Raw genomic sequence first — 23,042 nt, forward strand, 5'->3', positions numbered from 1 at the left:
CCCCGTCAAAATCAATGCTGCCTTTGCGCCACGCCGCTTGCAGGACATCCTCCCTAACTGAGTAATTGTGGAGACAGCATAAAACGTCACGTGGCCGGTTCTCTGTGGGGCTCCTGGGGCCCAGGGTCCTGTGGACTCTATCAATGGCTATTACTGTGTCAGCAGCGCGGTCCAGACAGGCGTTAAATATAGCTGTAACTGTGGCTTTGAGGTCTGCCTGGCCAGCGGCTTCGGGCAAGTCTCTGATCCTGATGTTGCGTCTGCGGTTGCGATTCTCAAGGTCATCCACTAGGAGTTGCAACTGTGTGACTCTTTCAGCAAGGGTATCATGTGCGGCTTGCAGGCCAGAAACATCAGTGGTCAGGGAGGTCACATCCGATGCCAGGGTGGTCACCCGCTCGTTCGTAGCCGACACGTCACGTTTGACCCCTGCGATTTCATGTCGCAAGGTCGTTTCAATCCTGGCTGCCATACAGCTAAAGTCTGCTTTAGTGGGAAGGTTTTGGAGTAAAGCTAGGATGGCCTTGTCCCCCAATAATGCCGGTGCTGGTGGCAGCGGTGGGTCCCCCTGTGTGTCTGAGGTAAGAGCAGCCCGGCCATTCGGTCCTGGGATGAGGCTTCCACTGCGGGAGGGTCTCTGGGACAGTTGGGAGTTGTGAGGGAACCAGGGTGGCAGGCCGCTATGGTCCGGGCTGTCAAGCGAGGCCATGGACAGTGAGCGGGGGAGACACGGGGACAAGTCACTAGGCGGGGAGAACGGGGGCATGTCGTGTCCCTGCATAGCAGTCTGCTCACCTTCCCTCTGTACCGCGTGTCCTGGAGTGCCGGAGGCCGCGGGCGCCATCTTGGCTGGATCCGGCGTGGAGGCCGGAGGCTGCAGCGGGACCAAGTACCTGTCCATGGCAGCAGCGGCGGACCCCGCTCGGCTGGCTGTGTTCCGCCGAAGCGCGGGGATGTCGGCGATGCCGAAATATGCGACCAGACTGTGGTAAAGGGGTGTGGAAGGGTCACGGACCGGGAGCTCCGGAAAAGAGCGTCCTCACTCCTTCATGCCTAGGTCACGCCCACCCTGGTTAGTGTCTTGATTGGGAGATCGCCTGGGAATACTGGATGCCGTAGGCTTCTTTTTATGTTGTTGGCTTTGACCTGTTTTTTTTAGCTTGTTTCCCAAGGTGACCATCTTGGCCTTTGTCAAGAGGCTTCAGAGTGCCCAAAGAGAGTGCCTACGGCCAAATCACCTATATAGTATCTTATATATAATAACTAAAAATATTATTTATTATTATAGATATAGATATATAGTATAGTGATTTGGCCGTAGGCACTCTCTTTGGGCACTCTGAAGCCTCTTGACAAAGGCCAAGATGGGTTGAGAGTGCCTGAAGAGATTGCCCATGGCCACATCACTCTGAAAGCACCCAATCTCGTCTGATCTTGGAGGCTAAGAAGAGTCGGGCCTGGTTAGTACCTGGATGGGAGACCACCTGGGAATACCAGTTATTGTAGGCTTCTTTTTATGTTGTTGGCGTTGATTCGTTTTTTTTTTTTTTGCTTGTTTCCCAAGGTGACCATCTTGGCATTTGACAAGAGGGTTGAGAGTGCCCAAAGAGATCACTTACAGCAGCATCACCCTGAAAGAGCCCTATCTCTTCTCTTCTCTGAGGCTAAGAAGGGTTGGGCCTAGTGGGTACCTGGATGGGAGATGGCGTTGGAATACCAGGTGCCGTATTCTTCTTTTTATGTTGTTGAAATTGACCTGTTTTTTTTCGCTTGTGTCTCAAGGTGACTATCTTGGCATTTGTCAAGAGGGTTGAGAATGCCCAAAGAGATTGCCTATGGGCACATAACCCTGAAAGCGCCCGATCTCCTCTGATCTCAGAAGGTAAACAGGGTTGGGCCTTGCTAGTACCTGGATTGGAGACCACCTGGGAATACTAGGTGCTGTAGGCTTCCTTTTATGTTGTTGGCCTTGACCTGTTTTTTTTTCCACTTGTTTCCCAAGGTGACCATCTTGGCTTTTGTCAAGAGGGTTGAAAGTGCCTGAAGAGATTGCCTACGGGCACATCACCCTGAAAGCACCCGATCTCGTTTGATGTTGGAGCCTAAGAAGAGTCGGGCCTTGTTAGTACCTGGATGGGAAACCGCCTGGGAATACCAGGTGTCGTAGACTTCTTTTTATGTTGTTGGCGTTGACCTGTTTTTTTTTCGCTTGTTTCCCAAAGTGACCATCTTGGTGTTTGTCAAGAGGGTTGAGAGTGCCTGAAGAGTTTGCCTATGGCCACATCACTCTGAAAGCACCCAATCTCGTCTGATCTTGGAGGCTAAGAAGAGTCGGGCCTGGTTAGTACCTGGATGGGAGACCACCAGGGAATACCAGTTATTGTAGGCTTCTTTTTATGTTGTTGGCGTTGATTAGTTTTTTTTTTTTTGCTTGTTTCCCAAGGTGACCATCTTGGCATTTGTCAAGAGGGTTGAGAGTGCCCAAAGAGATCGCTTACAGCAGCATCACCCTGAAAGAGCCCTATCTCTTCTCTTCTCTGAGGCTAAGAAGGGTTGGGCCTAGTTAGTACCTGGATGGGAGATGGCGTTGGAATACCAGGTGCCGTATTCTTCTTTTTATGTTGTTGACATTGACCTGTTTTTTATCGCTTGTATCTCAAGGTGACTATCTTGGCATTTGTCAAGAGGGTTGAGAATGCCCAAAGAGATTGCCTATGGGCACATAACCCTGAAAGCACCCGATCTCCTCTGATCTCAGAAGCTAAACAGGGTTGGGCCTTGCTAGTACCTGGATTGGAGACCACCTGGGAATACTAGGTGCTGTAGGCTTCTTTTTATGTTGTTGGCCTTGACCTGTTTTTTTTTTCACTTGTTTCCCAAGGTGACCATCTTGGCGTATGTCAAGAGGGTTGAGAGTGCCCGAAGAGATTACCTATGGCCCCATCACCCTGAAAGCACCCAATCTCGTCTGATCTCGGATGCTAAACAGTACGCTAAACAGTACCTGGATGGGAGACTGCCTGGGAATACCAGGTGCCATAGGCTTCTTTTTTTTTTTTTTTATTTAGTAGTATGCAACATACAATGCAAAGGCAACTTCACAGAATGTGTGATACAAATAGTTACAAACAAACGATCATATTGCATGGATATCAGAGCCAATGGTAAGAAGTCAGAGGAGAATAGCATGTGTACAGCTTTGCGGTCATATCAAGATGAGATTAAAGCTCCATCTCGTTGGGATCCTCTACCACTTAAAATATTATTGATACTAGCCCTGCTATCCTCGAAGAGTTTAGATATCCATAGATAGGGGAAGAGTATTGTGTAGTAGTCAAATGGGGTCGGAACATACCATTTTCTTTTCCCTTTTTTGAGTTAAGAAGGGAAATAGTAGAACTGAAAGGAGGGAGAAGGGGAAAGAGAAGATTGGGGAAGGAAATGGCAGAAAAGGAAAAGAAGGGGTAAGGGGGTGTCGTGGGTAGAGTGGATAGGATGGGGTCCCCTCCCAGGGAGCAAGAGACACCCTCGGCTCACCAGCTCATCAGCTGTCCAACGTTTGGAACAGCGATCTCCAACGATCACCATGAGCTTACTATGTCTCGCGGAGGTATTCTTCCGAAAAGCGAAAACTGGGTCCAGTAGAACCATCTGTTCCCATGCTCCTCCGTTTTATGCCTCATTGTGGCAGTCAGGTCTTCCATTCGTTCAATATCATTTACCCTTGCGAACCACTGGGTCACCATTGGAGCAGATTGCTCTTTCCACTGACTTGGGATACAGGCCCTAGCTGCATTGAGGAGATGTTTAAGTAAGGACTTATGATAACGCTTTCTCGACATAGGAGTTAGATTGAGAAGAACTGCTGTGGGATCATTGGCTAAGGAAATGTCTGTGAACTTGTGGATGAGTCTCAGGACAGGCTGCCAGAATGTTTGTAATTTAGGGCATTCCCAGAAAATGTGGAGAATGGTGCCAGCCTGTTGCCCACAGCGACAGCAGCGGTCAGATTGACCGGGGAATATTTTGGCCAACACCACCGGTGTACGATACCAGCGTGTGATCAGCTTATATGAGATCTCCTGATATTTACTGCAGAGTGACGACTTATAGGCGAAAAAGAGTATTCTGTCCTTCTGTGGTTTGGAGAATGTAGTTTGTAAGTCCCTTTTCCATTTAGCTAGGAAGGGTGGATCCGTGGAGGATTGTGCGTCTGTCAGGATTTGGTAGGACCTAGAGAGGAAACCACGAACTGGGCCATCATCCAGGCAAAGTTCCTCGAAGGGGTGGAATTGTCTAGAGAAGAACGAATGGTTAGGTAGTGATCCGAGGAAATGGATTAGCTGTCTAGCTCTCCAGCTATCCAATGCAACAGGTACTTGCTCTAGCAGTATGGTCCCCATGGGAATCAAGCCCGTGGGTCCAAGAAATAGGGCTGCTCTCAGAAGCCCTTTCGGGGGGCTTGCCTGGTAAAGGCCTGGTCAGACAGGCCCGGAGGGAATCTAGGATGTCCAATAATTGGGGTCATAGGAGAAGGAAAGTTAGTCAGGTGGGAAAGGTGAAAAAAACTATCCATCTCGGCGAGCGAGGGGCCAATTAACGGGTGAGTAGTCACACAGGGCTCCAATGGCCTCCCCGCCCAAGGCAGACCAGTCAGTGGAACCCGCACCATCTCCTGCTCTAGCTTGACCCTTAGCTTCAGTTCCCCATGCCGGTGTCTTATCACATATGGTCCCCCATCGGATAGTGTCCGCTGTGTGCTGCGCATGCGCAGTACACAGCAACACAGATTCCGAAAATTGCCGAGCATGAACGGCGCCTGCGCACTGAGTCCAGGTTCTATCCCCACTATCCAAGTGGACATAGAGTAAGAATATAAAAGAGCCGAGCGCAGTGAGGCCGAGCCCGAAGCGTGGCGAGCGAAGCTCGCCTGCGAGGGGCCCTCTAATATTCACAACCCTATGTCCGCTTGGATGGTGGGGCTACCGTTCGGCTTCGGAGATTTTCCGAAGCTTCGTCTGCTCCGTACTGGGCATGCGCAGTACGGCGCAGACACTATATCATGGCCGGACAGTATATGGCAGAACACCAGCACCAGTCAACCACCGGTGTCATGTGCGTCGCTGTGTAATATAGAGCAGGGTCCGGGAAGCCAATACCTCCCCGCAATTTCGGTCGCAACAGCATTGCCCTACCAATACGCATATGTTTTCCGCGCCAGAGGAACTTGATAAAGATTGAGCGAACCGCATGAAAGAAAGTCTGGGGTATTTTGATAGGTAAGGCTTGTAGTAGATACAGATGTCGTGGCATTGCGTTCATATTACAGCGTCCGAACCATGACAGAGCTAGTGGGTCCCATCTCTTAGGGTCCGCTGTAAGCCCATAGGCTTCTTTTTATGTTGTTGGCTTTGACCTGTTTTTTTTGCTTGTTTCTCAAGGCGACCATCTTGGCGTTTGTCAAGAGGGTTGGGCGTGTCTTGAAGAGAATGCTTACGGCCACATCAACCTGAAAGCACCCGATCTTGTCTGATTTCAGAGGCTAAGCAGCGTCAGGCCTGGTTTGTACCTGGATGGGAGACTGCCTGGGAAGACCAGGTGCCATAGAAGGATCTGGTCTGGTTAGTGTCTTGATTGGGAGATCGCCTGGGAATACTGGATGCCGTAGGCTTCTTTTTATGTTGTTGGCTTTGACCTGTTTTTTTTAACTTGTTTCCCAAGGTGACCATCTTGGCCTTTGTCAAGAGGCTTCAGAGTGCCCAAAGAGAGTGCCTACGGCCAAATCACCCTGAAAGAGTCCAATCTCATCTGATCTCTGAGGCTAAGCAGCAATGGGCCTGGTTAGTACCTGGATGGGAGACAGCTTTGGAATACCAGGTGCCGTAGGCTTCTCATTATGTTGTCGGCGTTGACCTGTTTTATTTTCCCTTGTTTCCCAAGGTGACCATCTTGGCATGTGTCCAGAGGGTTGAGAGTGCACAAAGAAATTGCCTACGAGCACAACACCCTGAAAGCGCCCAATCTCGTTTGGTCTCAGAGGCTAAGCAGGGTTGGGCCTGGTTTGTACCTGGATGGGAGACCGCCTGGGTTTTCCAGATGCCGCAGGCTTATTTTTATGTTGTTGGTGTTGACCTGTTTTTTTCGCTTGTTTCCCAAAGTGATCATCTTGGCATTTGTCAAGAGGGTTGAGAGTGCCTAAAGAGATCGCTTACAGCCGCATCACCCTGAAAGCACCCTATCTCTTCTGATCTCAGAGGCTAAGAAGGGTTGGGCCTAGTTAGTACTTGAATGGGAGACGGCCTTGGAATACTAGGTGCCGTAGTCTTCTTTCTATGTTGTTGGCGTTGACCTGTTTTTTTTCGCTTGTTTCCCAGGGTGACTATCTTGGCATTTTTCAAGAGGGATGAGAGTGCCCAAAGAGATTGCCTATGGGCACATCACCCTGAAAGCGCCCAATCTCCGCTGATCTCAGAGGCTAGAAAGGGTCGCGCCTTGTTAATACCTGGATGGGAGACCGTCTGGAAATACTAGGTGCGGTAGGCTTCTTTTTATGTTGTTGGCGTTGACTTGTTTTTTTTTGTTTGTTTCCCAAGGTGACCATCTTGGCGTTTGTCAAGAGGGTTGAGCGTGCCTGAAAAAATCTACTATGGCTGCATCACCCTGAAAGAGCCAAATCTCATTTGATCTCAGAGGCTAAGCAGGGTTGGGACTTGGTTAGTACCTGGATGGGAGAACGCCTGGGATTTTTCGATGCCATAGGCTTTTTTTAAGTTGTTGGCATTGACTTATTTTTTTTTGTTTTGTTTTATTCTTTTATTAAGTATAAGTAGAACAACATAAATATAACAGTCAACCATACAGCATGACCCAGGGTCACAATTACATGGTAACAAAAAATAGGCAGCCAGATAACTCAGGTTCTCAGAGGGGAGTCCTAGAGTTTCATGCAGAAAAGAGAGAAACCCCACCTCGGACATGTAGTACAGTATAACTAATGCAGCCCTGTTCGGACAAATGTAATCATGGAGAGCAACTGGGACCACAGCGAGCCAGCTTATCATGACCTATATGAACCAGAGTAAAATATGAGCCGGTCGTGTCCAGAACCCTGGGGCTCTTCTGGGTCCCAAAGGCTAGTAAGGAGACAAGGCATAGTCAAAAGGGAGGACGGGGGAAGAAGAGAGTGCAAAGACGGAGAGAGAGGAGGGGGGGGGGGGTGGCGGCGGGGAAAAATAGAAAAATAAAGACAAAAAGGGAGGGGGGGGATGCCACCCAGGGCAGACATGGCCTACGTAGGTAAACGTTAGATGTTCAGTCTTTTTCTGGGACAGGGGCGCTGCTCACCTCCCGAATGTAGTCTCAAGTACCAGAAAAATACCTCCCGGGCCTCCATGTAACACTAAATGCCTCTTCAGTGTTGTGAAGGGTGGCGGTCAATTCTTCCATCCGGAGAATATGATTGACTTTGGAATACCACAGCACCTTGGATGGGGGGCTGAGGCTGCCTCCACAGTGTGGGAATGCAGGCCCGGGCGGCATTCAGTAGTTGCATCGGGAGTGTTTTTTTGTATTTTCGAACAGGCTGTTCGGTCAAGTGTAGAAGGCAGGCTGCTGGGTTGTCTGCGATATCTACATTTCTGAGAGTTTTTATCGTCTCGGTCACCTCCACCCAAAAGTTCCTCAAGGCCGGGCATGCCCAGAAAATGTGTCCCATGGTCCCCGTATCTGAATTGCACCTCCAACAAACATCCGGGATCGATCTATTCATTTTATTCAGAAGGTATGGGACTCTATACCAGCGTGAGACTATCTTGTATCCTGATTCTTGATATTGGTTTGCGATGGAAGCTTTATGTACTAATGTCAGGATCTTTCCTATCTATTGTGGGGTAAATGTGATGCCAAAGTCCCTCTCCCATTTGTGGATAAATGGTGGGGGTCGACTCCTCCTCCTGACTACTTAATAGGTTGTACAGGAGGGAGAGGGTGTGTCGCACAGGTTCCTTTTTTGTGACAGATGGATTCATAGGGCGTCAGGTCTCTAGGAGTGTAGGGGGCCCTTTGTATGGCCAGAAGAAAGTGATGAAGTTGATAAGCACTAAACAAGTCAAGCAGAGGGTTAGAAAGCTTGGCGACAGATTGCGTGGTCGGGAGCCCTCCCGAGGGCCACACCTCTCCCAGACGCTGTTTCCCCACCACTGTCAACTGTTGCAGTTTCTTGTTGGTAAATCCCGGTGGGAAGTCTGGATTACCTATAACCGGAGTCATTGGTGACGGCAGGGGAGCAATGTGTGTGCAGCGTAACAACCTCCGCACAACAGCCAACGTAGCTCCCACTACGGGGTGACCTCTGAGGTCTTTTGGTAGGGAGGACAGGAGCCACGGGGAGGTCAATAGGAGAATGGATCCATCCTCAATCTCCATCTCCACCCACTGCTTGTGTTGGCCATTACAATGCCAATCAACGACTCTCGCTAGCAGAGTCACTCTGTAGTATTGTCTCAGATCTGGGAGACCCAGACCCCCCTTGTCCTTTGGTCTGGCAAGCAATTGCAAACGGGCTCTGGGCGGTTTGCGCGGCCAAATAAAGTCCCGGAGCAGCACCTGCAGTTGTCTGAAAAAAATTGGGGGTAACCGGATCGGTAATGTCTGGAACAAGTATAAAATCCGCGGGAGGGCCGTCATTTTGAATGCATTACAGCGCCTGAACCAGGTCAGTGTTAAAGCATGCCAGTTTCCCAAATCAGATTTCAGTCTATTCAGGAGAGGGACAAAATTAAGCGGGTACAATTGCGCCAAATCCGCTGCGATGTCAACGCCCAGGTAACGTATAGATTTTTCAGCTCAGTAGAATGGAAAAGCGGAGCGTAGCCTCTTGGCCTCACCATCCGGGACCGATATATTCAATACAGACAAAGGTGCAATTGATTTTATAGTTTGATAGGCTGCCGTATCGCTGGAGAGTCGTGAGTATATTGGGAAGCGATATGTGTGGATTGAAGACGAAAGAAATTAGATCGTCAGCGTACGCCGCAATTTTGTGGTGTGCCGAGGGTTTGGATATGCCAGTAATATTCGGGTCATTCCGAACGTGACACATAAGTGGTTCCAGTGTCAGAATAAAAATTAGGGGAGACAGAGGGCACCCCTGCCTCGTCCCATTAGTGATGGGGAAAGAGTCCGAGCACTCTGAAAGCACCCAATCTCGTCTGATCTTGGAGGCTAAGAAGAGTCAGGCCTGGTTAGTACCTGGATGGGAGACCACCTGGGAATACCAGTTATTGTAGGCTTCTTTTTATGTTGTTGGCCTTGATTCGTTTTTGTTTTTTTTCGCTTGTTTCCCAAGGTGACCATCTGGGCATTTGTCAAGAGGGTTGAGAGTGCCCAAAGAGTTCGCTTACAGCAGCATCACCCTGAAAGAGCCCTATCTCTTCTCATCTCTGAGGCTAAGAAGGGTTGGGCCTAGTTAGTCCCTGGATGGGAGATGGCTTTGGAATACCAGGTGCCGTAGTCTTCTTTTTATGTTGTTGACATTGACCTGTTTTTTTTTTCGCTTGTTTCCCAAGGTGACTATCTTGGCATTTGTCAAGAGGGTTGAGAGTGCCCAAAGAGATTGCCTATGGGCACATAAGCCTGAAAGCGCCCGATCTCCTCTGATCTCAGAGGCTAAACAGGGTCGGGCCTTGCTAGTACCTGGATTGGAGACCAACTGGGAATACTAGGTGCTGGAGGCTTATTTTTATGTTGTTGGCGTTGACTTGTTTTATTTTTTTTTGTTTACCAAGGTGACCATCTTGGTGTTTGTCAAGAGGGTTGAGAGTGCTTGAAGAGCTCGCCTATGGCCACATAACCCTGAAAGCACCAGATCTCGTCTGATCTCAGAGACTAAACAGGGTCGGGCCTTGTTAATACCTGGATGGGAGACCACCTGGGAATACTAGGTGCTGTAGACTTCTTCTCATGTTGTTGGCGTTGACTTGATTTTTTTGTTTGTTTCCCAAGGTGACCATATTGGCGTTAGTCAAGGTTGAGAGTGCCTGAAGAAATCTCCTATGGCCACACCACCCTGAAAGAGCCCAATCTCATCTGATCTCAGAGGCTAAGCAGGGTTGGGACCAGTTTAGTACCTGGATGGGAGACCGCCTGGGATTTCCAGATGCCGTAGGCTTCTTTTTATGTTGTGGCCATTGACCTATTTTTTTCTGCTTGTTTCCAAGGTGACCATCTTGGTGTTTGTCAAGAGAGTTGAGAGTGCCTGAAGATATTGGCTACGGCCACATCACCCTGAATCTGTTCCATCTCATGTGATCTTGGAGGCTAAGCAGGGTCCGGCCTGGTTAATGCCTGGATGGGAGACCGCCTGGGAATACCAGGTGTCGTAGGCTTCTTTTTTTTTCAAATATAATTTTTTCTCCAAATAGGGGAAGACGGTCCCCCGAGTACATAATGCAACAGAGAAATACAGAGCAAAAAGCAGCTGAACAATACTTGATACAGGTATATTCGCAACTGTGAGTCTGCCTTCCATCAATCACAATGATTCGAGGCACGGATAAAGTACTGTACCAAGATCCAGGGTCACACAAACCCCAGGTCCCTCCGGCATAATCCATCCAGAGGGGGGTGTGGGGCCGTCATTCCCAATTTTCCACTCTTTCCAAAAGAGAGAGGGGGTGGAGGGGGTGAGAGATAGGGGAGGAAGGCCGAAAAGAGAAGGGTTGAAACATCAGAAAAGGAGAAGAGGGGACGAGACACGATGGTAGCCACTGTCCAAGGGGCCAGTCAAGGAAAGCTCAGAGCACTAAGGCGATAGCAAGCGACATCCTTCCAGCGAGAATATAAAGGTATTCCAGATGTCTCAGGTTTGTTTAAAAAATTCTTGTTTACCTTGTGATGTGAGGATCAAGTCCTCCATTTTTTTTAATGTCCTCTATTTTCCTAAGCCAGTGAGTAATGAAAGGGGGGGAACATTTTTTCCAATAGAGAGGGATGCAGGATTTCGCCGCATTTATCACATGCCGTAAAATAGATTTTTTTGTACTTCTTAATGGGAATCTGTGAATGGTGCAAGAGAAAGAATGCAGCCTCTTCCTGGATGGAGAAGTCTGTGAATTTTTGTGTCATGCATCGGATCTCTGTGCAGAAGTCCACCAAACTGAGGCAGGACCAAAAAATGTGCAGCAACGTGCCCTCTTCTTCTCCACACCTCCAGCATATGTTCGAGGAAGAGGGGAAACATTTCTGCAGCTTTGATGGTGTCAAATACCACCTGGTGAGAAGTTTAAAATTCGTCTCCTGTATCTTCGTGCACAGCGACATTTTGAGAGCCAAAGTGATAATGCGTTGTCTCTGTGCTGGGGAAAATTAGCAATTAAGGTCCTTTTCCCAGTTGGCCAGACAGGTTAAGTGTGGGTAATCTGTTTGAGAGAGAATGTGGGCCAAAGGGCCTTCGCTCCTGCATAGAGTCTCAAACTCCGTCTGAGGGCGGGCGAACGTTTGAGGATTGGGGATGGAATGGAGAAAATGATGTCGTTGCGCCGCTCTCCAAAAAGGCAGTTGGAAAAGCCCTGTCGGATCTGTTAGGGTTGAGAAAGAAGGCCATTTTCCATCAATGATGAATTTAGACGCATTGACTAGGTTGGAATTTCTAAGTGGGTCCGCAGTTCAAAGGTTGGATGGCCACGTATAGGGAATAGGGGGGAAGTCAAAGACGTGAGTGTGTTTTGGGTAGCGATCAGGTGACTGACTTTCAACTAAGCCCCTATAGTGAGATGTGACATAAATTCTGTGGGTAAATACTTATAGCACCACATGGCGCTTCTTAGCGGAATTCGGGAGTGAGCTTAGAAAGTTTGTTTCGATTCCAGTCCAATACACGCCCCAGATGGGAGGCCAGGTAGTAGCGTCGCAAGTTAGGGAGAACCAACCCTCCCTGTTGTTTAGACAATGTCAGCTGTGACCGCTTAAGTCTGGGATTTTTGTGGGCCCAGTTAAATTGAGTGAGCAAGGATTGAGCTTGCTTAAAAAACAGGACTGGAATCTGGATCGGGAGAGCTTGGAAAAGATAAGTAAATTTAGGGAGTATGTTCATTTTAATGAGATTGCATCTGCTGAACCAGGAATGGAGGCCAGAATGCCACCCGTGAAGCAAACTGCGGATCTTAGTGACAAGGGGTGGGGGGAAGTTCAACATAAACGTACGTGCGATGTCCGGTGGAATGTAAGTACGTGAGTATATCTTACTTATCCATGCCAGCATCCGTTCACTCAGACCTATATGGCGAAGGACCGAGAACATTAATGTCCATTTGACCCGATCAAAAGCCTTCTCGGCATCAGTACTCATGAAAAGACAAGGGGTCCCAGATGACTTTGCTTTATGGATCAGGGTAAGCACCTTAGTGGTGTTGTCCCTATCTTCCCTGGTGGGAATAAAACCTAACTGGTCAATATGTATAAGGGACTACAAGTGATGTGCCAATCACGTGGCGAGGAGTTAGAGAATAGTTTTAGGACCGAATTTTGGAGGGAAATGGGTCTGTAGCTCCCACATAGGCCCGGGTCTTTGCCCTCCTTAGGTATCAACGAGATGTGGGCTCTAAGGGTATCCTCAGGAAAATCCCCATTCGAGCTCAGAGTATTAAATAAATTCACCAAGCGCGGGCCGAGAATAGGGAGGAAGGTCTTAAAGTATTGTGCGGTATATCCGTCAGGGCCCGGAGCCTTACCCACCTTCGGAGGTCCCACGGCCGTCTGGACTTCTTCCAGTGTGATTGGGTCCTCCAAGTACTCCCGTGATTCCGATGAGAGGGTTGGTAGACCAGAACCGGTTACATATCTGTCTATATTGTCCTGTCCAGACCCTGAATCGGGCAGGTTGTAGAGATCAGAGTAACATTTTTCAAAGACTTCGACTATTTGGGTTGGGGTAGAGGCCCTCTGGCCATTCTCATCTATCAACTGTGGTATGTAAGAGCCAGATTTCAACTCCTTTACCGACCTGGCTAAGATTTTTCTGCATTTGTACAGTACAGTACAGGAAGGGTATATTAATACAGCACAATTATGCTATAGCGCTTACCAGATGTACACTGGGTTTAACGCGCTGTCCTACTTGGGTAATTGGGTAGACAGGTTGGAGAGGGAGCCCCCGAATCCTAGTCCCCCCAGTCCCGGCAGTGGTAATCGTCACGTCTGATACCGGTATGCAAATAAAAGACAATCAGTAACATCAAAGAAACAAAAAACAATAGTATAACCAAAACAGAGGTAGAGCATATAACTGTTAGCACTGAGGGGTCTCCTCGGCTCGCCCTAAACGTAGGCATGCACGAGGGAGTCCGTCACAACAGAAAAGGCATCACAGAATGGGATCCACCACACCCCGTCCCATACCCCTAAAGTACATGCAGTCCCCGAACAAATGCATTTCTCCCTTTGGCAGATTGTCCTCTCCTTACCCCCTCTCCCCCGTCCACGCCCCGGGGGGAAAAGGGGCAGGGAAGGGGGGAAAGGGGGAGTGGAAGGGGGGAAATGGGGAGTGGAAAGGGGAAAGGGGGAGGGAAAGGAGGGAAGGGAAGGATGGGAAGGGGGGGAAGGGAGGAGGGAAACAGGGGAGAGGGGACAAACATGCAGAAATGTCAAGTCCTTTAGCGCACTCCCACCAGCAAACACCCGGACCCCATAAATTTCAACTCCTCCCCTCCATGGTCACCACATCAAGATGAAAGAGAAGCAGCCCTGGTCGGTGCATGGAAAATCCGGCAGGCAAGGGGCTGGGGCCACCATCCCTCCATCCAATGGGAGACTTCACCCGAGCAGCAGTCCTGGGGCCCGCCAATTAGTGTCTCTCCTGCATCGCCATCGGGGGCTGTGTAGAGCATCCAGAGGGAGGCTGGGACTGCCCAAACAGTAAGGGGTAAATCCTCCAGGGGGGTCCAGAGTCACCCTGGAGGGAAGCAGTGTCTCGTACCAATAGGCTCAATAAATAAGTCATCCAGGGTCCCCGAAAGCTGCAGAAGGCAATGTCGGCAAAGAGTAGGTGGGAGCCAGAGGGGGGGACAAGGGGCGCATCCAGGGGGAGGGGACACATATGCGGGAATGTCAAGCCCTTCCAGTACAGCGCATTAGGTATCACTCAGACCCCCCAAAGTGCAAATCCCCCATCTAAGGTCAAGACTCCAGAAGGGAAGATGAGCCGCCCTGGTCTGTATATGAAAGAACCTGCTGCCAAGGGGTTGGGGCCATCATCCCTTCCTCCAATGGGAGATGCCACCGGCATGACAGCCCCGTGTCCTGTCAAGTGGTGCCCCTCTGACAATGTCGTTGTGGTATATGTGGAGCATCCAGGGAGAGGCAGGGACTACCCAAACAGTGAGGGGTAAAGCCTCCAAGGGGGACCGGTGTCAGACAGGAGGATAGCGGTGTCTTGTACAAGTTGGTTAATTAGACAAGTCATCCAGTGTGTTTCTGTGAGCAGCGGAAAGAAAGGTCGGTAAGGATTATGAATGGGTGGGGGCCAGGGAGTGCATAAAACTGCCACCAGATGACCGGGGCAGAGAGGGCAAGGGGATGAAAGTCAGATCTGGTAGGTGGGGGCGGGGGTGAGGAGTGTCCCTCATATTACTCGCGTTGGCCATACCTTGAAGCTGAGCGCTCTGCATACCCAGGACGTTCTTCTGTATAATCTAGCCTATCTGTACACATTAGTCGGTCCTCTGTATACAGAGAGGAGAGAGGCTTGGGTATACAGAGAGCTAATGTATAAAGAGCAGCTAGTGTATACAAAAGACATCCAAGGTTATACAGAGAGACTCGTGTATGCAGAAGACCGGCTAGTTTATACAGAGAGGCAAAGTGTACAAAACACAGGCTAGATTATACAGAAGAACGTCCTGGGTATGCAGAGATGGAGGCTAGGGTATACAGAGAGAGAGACTGTGTTACACAGAGAGGCAGGAGTATGCAGACTTGCTAGTGTATACAGATGGACTAGTGTATACAGTAGACCGGCTAGTTTATACAGAGAGGCTAATGTGTACAAAAGACAGGCTAGTTTATACAGATAGGCTAGATTATACAAAAGAACGTCCTGGGTATGCAGAGATGAAGGCTAGGGTATACAGAGAGAGAGTGAGGCTGGGTTACACAGAGAGGCAGGAGTATGCAGACTTGCTAGGGTATACAGAGAGAAAGGCTAGAGTATGCATACTTGCTAGTGTATACAGGCGGACTAGTGTATACAGAAGACCGGTTAGTTTATACAGAGAGGCAAATGTGTACAAAAGACAGGCTAGTGTATACAAATAGGCTAGATTATAGAGAAGAACGTCCTGGGTATGCAGAGATGTATGGCTAGTGTATACAGATAGGCTAGATTATACAGAAGAACGTCCTGGGTATGCAGAGATGGAGGCTAAGGTATACAGAGAGAGACGCTAGAGTACGCATACTTGCTAGTGTATACAGATGGACTAGTGTATACAGAGGATCGGCTAGTTTATACAGAGAGGCTAATGTGTACAAAAGACAGGCTAGTGTATACAAATAGGCTAGATTATAGAGAAGAACGTCCTGGGTATGCAGAGAGAGAAGTTGGGTTACAAAGAGAGGCTAGTGTATGCAGACTTGCTAGTGTATACCGGTGGACTAGTGTATACAGAGAGGCTTGGGTATACAGAGAGCTAATGTATAAAGAGATGCTAGTGTATATCGACGGACTAGTGTATACAGAGGACCGGCTAGTTTATACAGAGAGGTTAATGTGTACAAAAGACAGGCTAGTTTATACAGATAGGCTAGATTATACAGAAGAAGGTCCTGGTTTATGCAAGAGATGGAGGCTAGGGTATGCAGAGGGAGAGGCTTGGTTACACAGACTTGCTAGTGTATACAGACGGACTAGTGTATACAGAGGACCGGCTAGTTTATACAGAGAGGCTAATGTGTACAAAAGAGAGGCTAGTGTATACAGATAGGCTAGATTATACAGAAGAACGTCCTGGGTATGCAGAGATGGAGGCTAGGGTATACAGAGAGAGAGGCTAGAGTATGCATACTTGCTAGTGTATACAGGCGGACTAGTGTATACAGAAGACCGGTTAGTTTATACAGAGAGGCTAATGTCTACAGAAGACCGGCTAGTGTATACACATAGGCTAGATTATAGAGAAGAACGTCCTGGGTATGCAGAGATGGAGGCTAAGGTATACAGAGAGAGAAGTTGAGTTACAAAGAGAGGATAGTGTAGGCAGACTTGCTAGTGTATACCGGTGGACTAGTGTATACAGAGAGGCTTGGGTATACAGAGAGCTAATGTATAAAGAGATGCTAGTGTATACAAAAGACAACCAAGAGTAGACAGTGAGGCTCGTGTATACAGAAGACAGGCTACAGAGAAGCTAATTTGTACAAAAGACAGGCTAGTGTATACAGATAGGCTAGATTATACAGAGGAAGGTCCTGGGTATGCAGAGATGTAGGCTAGGGAATCCAGAGAGAGACTGTGTTACACAGAGAGGCTAGAGTATGCAGAAGACCGGCTATTTTTTTTTTACAGATAGGCTTGTGTATACATTGTTCAATAGAGCGTTGCAAAGTAATACCAAGGCAAAATGTCGGAATAGCAATTCGATGAGATGATTGCTGTAATCATGAAATATCAGCAACGACTAGGTTTCTATCGGATGAGAAAGTATAATAACTGGCAAAGTATGACATGGCAAAGAGACAAATTGCATTAGAGATGTGAGATGGACATGAAATGTCAATCCCCATTGGTTACTTACATGTAAACGCGGCTACATACAGCAAAGTGTGAGCTAAGCAGCTAAAGGGTATTTAAGAGTAAATTGACGTAGCTTGAAAATTCCAACGTGTAAATCGTTCCATTAATTATGTTACGCACGAAGACGGCTTACACTGACTGTTTTCCGTTTCCACTGGTCATCGGCATAATGTATCAGTAACCATGAACATTAATAGTGATAGACAGCTTACATTAGGATGTATGCATGATGTGAATGTAAAATGAATGTAAAATAGTTGCATTATGTGTTATTAATGTAATCAAACTGTATTGCTATGCTTTGCTACTGCAACCACTTCTCAATCAAGTAAACCGTCCCACTGCTTTTCTCACATTTTGCCGCTGTTAAAAAATGTGTTGCAAGTGTTATGTGTTACAAATGGTTATCAGTGTGACAGTTAATGTGGAGAAGAAGTAATAAACAAAATAGAGTCAGAAAGAGAATCCTATTGCATAGAGGTAGCGAGAGATTAATCTTAATGTGCAGTGTGTAAAAGGTTTTAAAAAGATGGTTTTGTGTGACTTTTGATTTAACGTAAATTTAGCTGTAGACATTATAACTTGTTACAATGATTTAGAGATAGTAATCTCTATAAAATAATAATAATAAGTATAGCAAAACAAATTAGGAAAATTTTGAGGCAGTATGTATAGGTCGAGATATAGTGAATACACAAAAGATCAAGGGATAGTAGCAAAGTCAAGGGATAAATGCAAAGGTACTCTATTTAACAGTAAATTGACGTAGCTTGCAAATTCTAACGTGTAAATCGTTCCATTAATTTTGTTACGCACGAAGACGGCTTACACTGACTGTTTTCCGTTTCCACTGGAAAGAGAATCCCATTGCATAGAGGTAGCGAGAGATGGTTGCATATGGCAGAAAGACGGCTTACACTGCTTTTCTCACATTTTGCTGCGGTAAAAAGAAATGTTTTGTCACTGTGTTTTAACTGTGACAGATAAGGTGGAGAAAAAGAAGTAATACAGTACATGACAGCTGATACTGGTTGAGTAATAAAACTGTTTTATTAAGATGTAAGACTAGTTTTATTCTCTACATATAGGCTTTTCAGAGAGTTGTATAATATAGACGACCAATAGGACATTTAAATGGCTTAATATTGTAGGGAGGAAGTATCGCTGTTCAATGGTAAGAGATTGAAAGCTTAGCTTGAAAATGGCCGAGAAATAGTTGCGTTAGTCTAAATTTAAAGGATATGCCGGTACCAATGAGAAAGCTTATATTAGACTAGTTGATCTTTGCATTACACAATCCTATTATTATTATTATTATTATTAATAATAAGATCATAGTGCAGAGAGATACTCAGTTAATGTCAGAGATACTCGGTCAATATCAGAAAAGCAATAAAACTGTTTACATCGTTAGAGAGCGATGGTTACATTACTCTTAGTATGTGCAGCATGTCTGGTAGCAAATGGATGGTTTTGTGAACATTTTGCATTAAGGTACAATTAGCGGTAGAACTCATGGAAGTGAATAGATTTAAGCGGATTTTGAGATAGTACTCTCCATTTCTAATAAGAAATAAAGAAAAATAAGTCAGGATGGTGTGTCAGGACTGTCACATACTCACAGTCCCGGTACAAATATGCAAAATAGAGAAAAAGCGTACATGGTTTATTTTGATGTATGATCGTTTTATTGCATGCTTGATGTGGATGATTAAAATCGTGTAGTGATCTATATTTAGCATAAGAATGAAAAGGCATAACATGGCAATGAGACAAACTCCATTAGAGATGTGAGCTAGATGAAATGATGAGATGTCTCTGTATAGCCCAGATTGTCTTCTGTTATCACTTAGCCTACCCTCTAAATTCACTAGCCTCTCTATATACACCAGTATGTTTACACTAGCCGGTCTTCTGCATACAATAGCCTGTCTTCGATATACACTTGCCTATGTTCTGAATACACTAGCCCGTCTTCTGTCTTCTGTATCCTCTGTATAAACTAGCATCTCTGTATACCCCAAACTGTCTTCTGTAAAAACTTGTCTCTCTTTATAGCCTGTCTAGCCTTTCTTCTGTACACACTAGCTTCTCTGTATACACTAACCAGGCTTCTATATATACAATAGCTTCACTCTATGCACTAGCCTCTCTGTATAATCTAGCCTCTCTATATACCCTAGATAGTGTTCTGCATCTCCGTAGTGGTAGCCTCTCCGTAGAAGCCAGTCTTTATTCTGTATTCGCTAGCCTTTCTTCTGTATGCTGTAGTCTTCTATATATACTAGCTTCTCTGTACACCCTTGCATCTCTGTAATACACTAAACGTGTATGGGAGACTATCTGTGAATACCAGGTGCCGTACATCTTTGTATATACTAGCCTCTCTTTAAATTAGCCTCTCTGTGTACCCCAGCCTCATTGTTTACTCTAGCATCTCTGTATACTCAAGCCTATCTGCATACACGAGTCTGTATTCTGTATTCACTAGCCTGTATTCACTAGCCTTATATATACTAGCTTCTCGCTTCTCTGTACACCCTTGCATCTCTGTACACTAGACTCTCTGAATACACTAAACCCTCAAGTATACCACAGCCTGTCTTCTGTATACATTAGACTGTAAAAACTAGCTAGAATACACCAGCCTGTCTTCTTTACCCAATAGACTCTCTGTATGCACTACCCAGTCTTCTGTATACACTGTCAGCTTTTTTTTAATTATTTAATTTTTATTATTATTTTCACCGATACAAAAAGAATAATTTACAATACCGGGGTGGCGTAGCCTGATACATTCCAAAACATAAAACAAAATATGATTGAATAATGACGCTAACATAGCATACATCACGCTTAAACCTAAATGTTAGATATAATGTTGACAAAGAAAAAAAAAAAAAAAAAAAAAAAAAAGAAGAGGGGGGGGAGGGGGCGTCGTCCCCACACCCAGACACTCCATCCAGGAGTAGTGTTGTGGGGTGGGGGGCGAGGCCTCCCTCCCTCCGCCCAGCGCCAACCCTCCTTCTCCATCTCCCCTTCTTGCCCTACTGCGGTCAGTGTGCTGTTTTATTGAAAATTTTTCGTACTTAACTAACCATATTATACTGTATAGAGAGGGAGAGAGAAAAAGAAAAAAAGAAAAAGAAAAAAGAAGAAAAAAAAAGGATACCAATAACGTGCCAAGCAGGTTAGTGCGCTAAAACTGCTATGTAGCGACTACTCATCGCTGCCACCCCTTGATGCACTTCCCCCGCCCTACCCCCCCCGGACCTCCCTACCACCCACCCCACCTCGAGCGCGCAATGCCGGCAACAACCGTCCCAATCACAGCCAGACAACCACCTCCATACGGGCCAGGAAAAGGAAAAGAGAGAGAAAAAAAAAAAAAAAAAAAAAAAGAGGAAAAAGGGAGGGGCTCCGCATGAGGAGGAAGGGGGCAGAATCCCAAGCGGGTACTAGGCCATCCATATATTGACCTCACTCCAGGGGGAATCCCATATCAGTCAGCCAGGGATGCCATAATATCTCAAATTTTCTTAGATTGTTTAGCTTTATAAGCATTGCTCTCTCGCACCATATTAGGGAGTTAATTGCGTTGACCCATTGTCCAGTATCCGGGGGGTTTCTAGCTTGCCAATTAATTGCTATCAGTCGCCTAGCTTGATATAGGCACTTCAGGACGGATGGCTTGATTGGCGTAGGAATATTAACCCCATCAAATATCCCCAATATACAGGCCCTGGCCTCAGGTTTCAGGGTGGTCTTAAAAGCTCTATTTATTTTAATGACTATTTCTAGCCAATAACTATACAGCTTTGGGCATTTCCACACCATGTGGAAGAGGTCCCCCGGTGCCCCGCATCTAGGACATTCATCCCTAGTTTTCCTCCCCATTTTCCATAACTTCTGGGGGGTGTAATATGCCCGATATATGAGGAACAGATGGGACACGCGCTGCGATGGGGATATAGAGGCCAAGTGCCCCTGTTCAAGCGTTTTAGCCCACTGTTCCCAAGATATCGGGCCAAGATCCCCTATCCAACCCTGTCTACTCTTGGCTGGGCCTTCACCTTTCAAGAAACTGCTTCTAAGCTTCATATATAGGCCCGAGATCTGACCTTTTGCGTGTCCATGATCTATGAGGGCCTGGAGCAGAGGTATTTCAGTTCGCTCAATAGTAAGTGATCCATATTGGGCCTGAATTGCATGTCTCAGTTGCAAATATTTGTAAAATGACCTATTAGGGACATTGAATTCCTGGCTGATAGTTTCAAAAGATTTCATTACGTTCCCCTCATAAAGGTGTACTATTCTATTAATCCCCTGGCTATCCCATTCCGGAGCTTTGTCGACCTTATTTAATTCAAACAGATGGCGGTTACACCATAGAGGAGTATAAGTAGTTATTCCCACATATCCCAACTTACGCTTTGCTTGCTGCCATACCTTCCTCATTAGAGTATTGGTGGGGCAGCTATAAAAAAGAGCATTAGCCTCCAGAGCTTCGGGGACCAGTTTGTGAGGTGCTCCCATCATCATCAACTTGTGACCTATAGACCCCCCCTCTTGAAGTCCTGCCCCTGTTAAGTGCTGGAGTTGGGCGGCCAGGAAGTATGCCCCCAAATGTGGTATGGCCAACCCTCCCTCCGCGACGGGCAGCTGCAGCGTGTGTAAACCTATCCGAGCATGCCCCTTTTTCCAGATTAATTGCCGAATAAGCGAATCCATGACTTGGAACCATTTCTGGTTGATCCAAATTGGAGAGTTGTGTAGAATATAAAGTATTTGGGGTTGCCAAATCATTTTTACCAGGCTGCAGCGGCCCGCCACCGAGAGAGGGAGGCCACACCAACTATTAAGTTTCCTCTTCATTTTCGTCAATAATGGTGCCAGATTCTCGTTGGCATATTGACTTACGTCCCCTGATATCCAGATGCCCAGGTACTTCAGCTTAGTCACCAACTCCAGGCCGGTTATCGTTGGGGGTGCCCCATGTTCCCCATGCCGGAGCAGTGGTAGAAGAGCTGATTTGCCCCAATTGATCTCTAAGCCCGATTGTTGGCCGAACTCGCCCATCAGATGGATCACTCTATTCAGGGTAAAATCCAAATCACCAATAAAGAATAGAAGGTCATCTGCGAACAAGGCAATTTTTTCCTCGGAACTACCCCGCCGAAATCCCTGTATGTCCGGGCAAGATCTTACCAGGGCCGCAAGGGGCTCCATGGCCAATACAAAAAGGAGGGGGGAGAGCGGGCATCCCTGCCTTGTACCTCTTTCCAGTTGAAATGGTTCAGAGGTTTCAGTACCCAACTTGATTTTGGCCCTAGGTTTGTTATACATTAATTTTATCCACTGGGTGAATAGGGGGCCAAATCCAAACCTCTCTAGGACCCTCCACAGATAGCCCCATTCCAAGCTGTCGAAGGCCTTAGTGGCATCGAGCGCTAGGATGGCCCCCACCCCCTCATTATCTCTAGGTAATTGGACATTAAGGAAGACTCTTCTAATGTTGGTGCTAGTCGCCCTACCCGGGATAAAACCCGACTGGTCTGGGTGTATGAGTTTGTGAATGTATGTATTTAACCGGATTGCTAGTACTTTGGCTAGTATTTTAATATCCGTACATAGCAGGGATATCGGCCGGTATGATGAAACTTCCTGGGAATCCTTTCCCTCCTTCAGAATTAGAGTAATATTAGCCTCACGCATCGAGTCAGGGAGTTCCCCTGTCTCCAATGCGTGATTCAATATCACGAGGAGTTCCGGCAATAGGACCTCCCCGTAGCGTTTATAAATTTCTACTGGAAGGCCATCTGGCCCTGGGGATTTATCGTTAGGCATTGCGGCTACTGCATTCCTTAATTCTTCCAGCGTAAGTGGTAGCTCAAGGGAAGATTTATCATCTACTGATAGAGTTGGTATTGCTGTCCGAAGTAGAAAATCAGTCGCCGAATTACCTTGTCCCTGAATGACAGATTTATATAAATTCCTATAGTAATCATGGAATACCCTCATAATTGCGGAGGGGCTGGAGACAAGAACACCTGTGGGAGACTTAATTACCTGGGCTACTGTTGGCGCACTGTTAGTTTGAACCAGGAGAGAGAGGGTTCTACCTACTCTCTCTCCTTCGCCAAAATAATGCTGGCGCTGGAAAATCCGCCTGTTCTCTGCTTTTTTTAGGAGGGCTATTTTATAGACTTTTTGGCTATCCAGCCATTCCCGCTGACTTGCAATCGATGGTGCTGCT

The 23,042-nt window shown here is 46.9% G+C and overlaps 6 pseudogenes; all 6 read left to right on the forward strand.

Moving 5' to 3' along the window:
* The first annotated feature begins 1,390 nt into the window (after window positions 1-1,390).
* LOC143947429 (5S ribosomal RNA) lies at window positions 1,391-1,509 on the forward strand (annotated as a pseudogene).
* Window positions 1,510-1,831: 322 nt separating this feature from the next.
* Window positions 1,832-1,950, forward strand: LOC143949223 (5S ribosomal RNA; annotated as a pseudogene).
* Window positions 1,951-2,270: 320 nt separating this feature from the next.
* Window positions 2,271-2,389, forward strand: LOC143946964 (5S ribosomal RNA; annotated as a pseudogene).
* A 321-nt stretch (window positions 2,390-2,710) lies between these two features.
* Window positions 2,711-2,829, forward strand: LOC143948412 (5S ribosomal RNA; annotated as a pseudogene).
* Window positions 2,830-9,834: 7,005 nt separating this feature from the next.
* On the forward strand, window positions 9,835-9,953 carry LOC143948967 (5S ribosomal RNA; annotated as a pseudogene).
* A 95-nt stretch (window positions 9,954-10,048) lies between these two features.
* LOC143949357 (5S ribosomal RNA) lies at window positions 10,049-10,168 on the forward strand (annotated as a pseudogene).
* The last annotated feature ends 12,874 nt before the right edge of the window (window positions 10,169-23,042 follow it).

Source organism: Lithobates pipiens, unplaced genomic scaffold (assembly GCF_037356315.1).
Source record: "Lithobates pipiens isolate NorthernLeopardFrog02 unplaced genomic scaffold, aLitPip1_a1.2 Scaffold_30, whole genome shotgun sequence".
NCBI classification, from domain to species: Eukaryota; Metazoa; Chordata; class Amphibia; order Anura; family Ranidae; genus Lithobates; species Lithobates pipiens.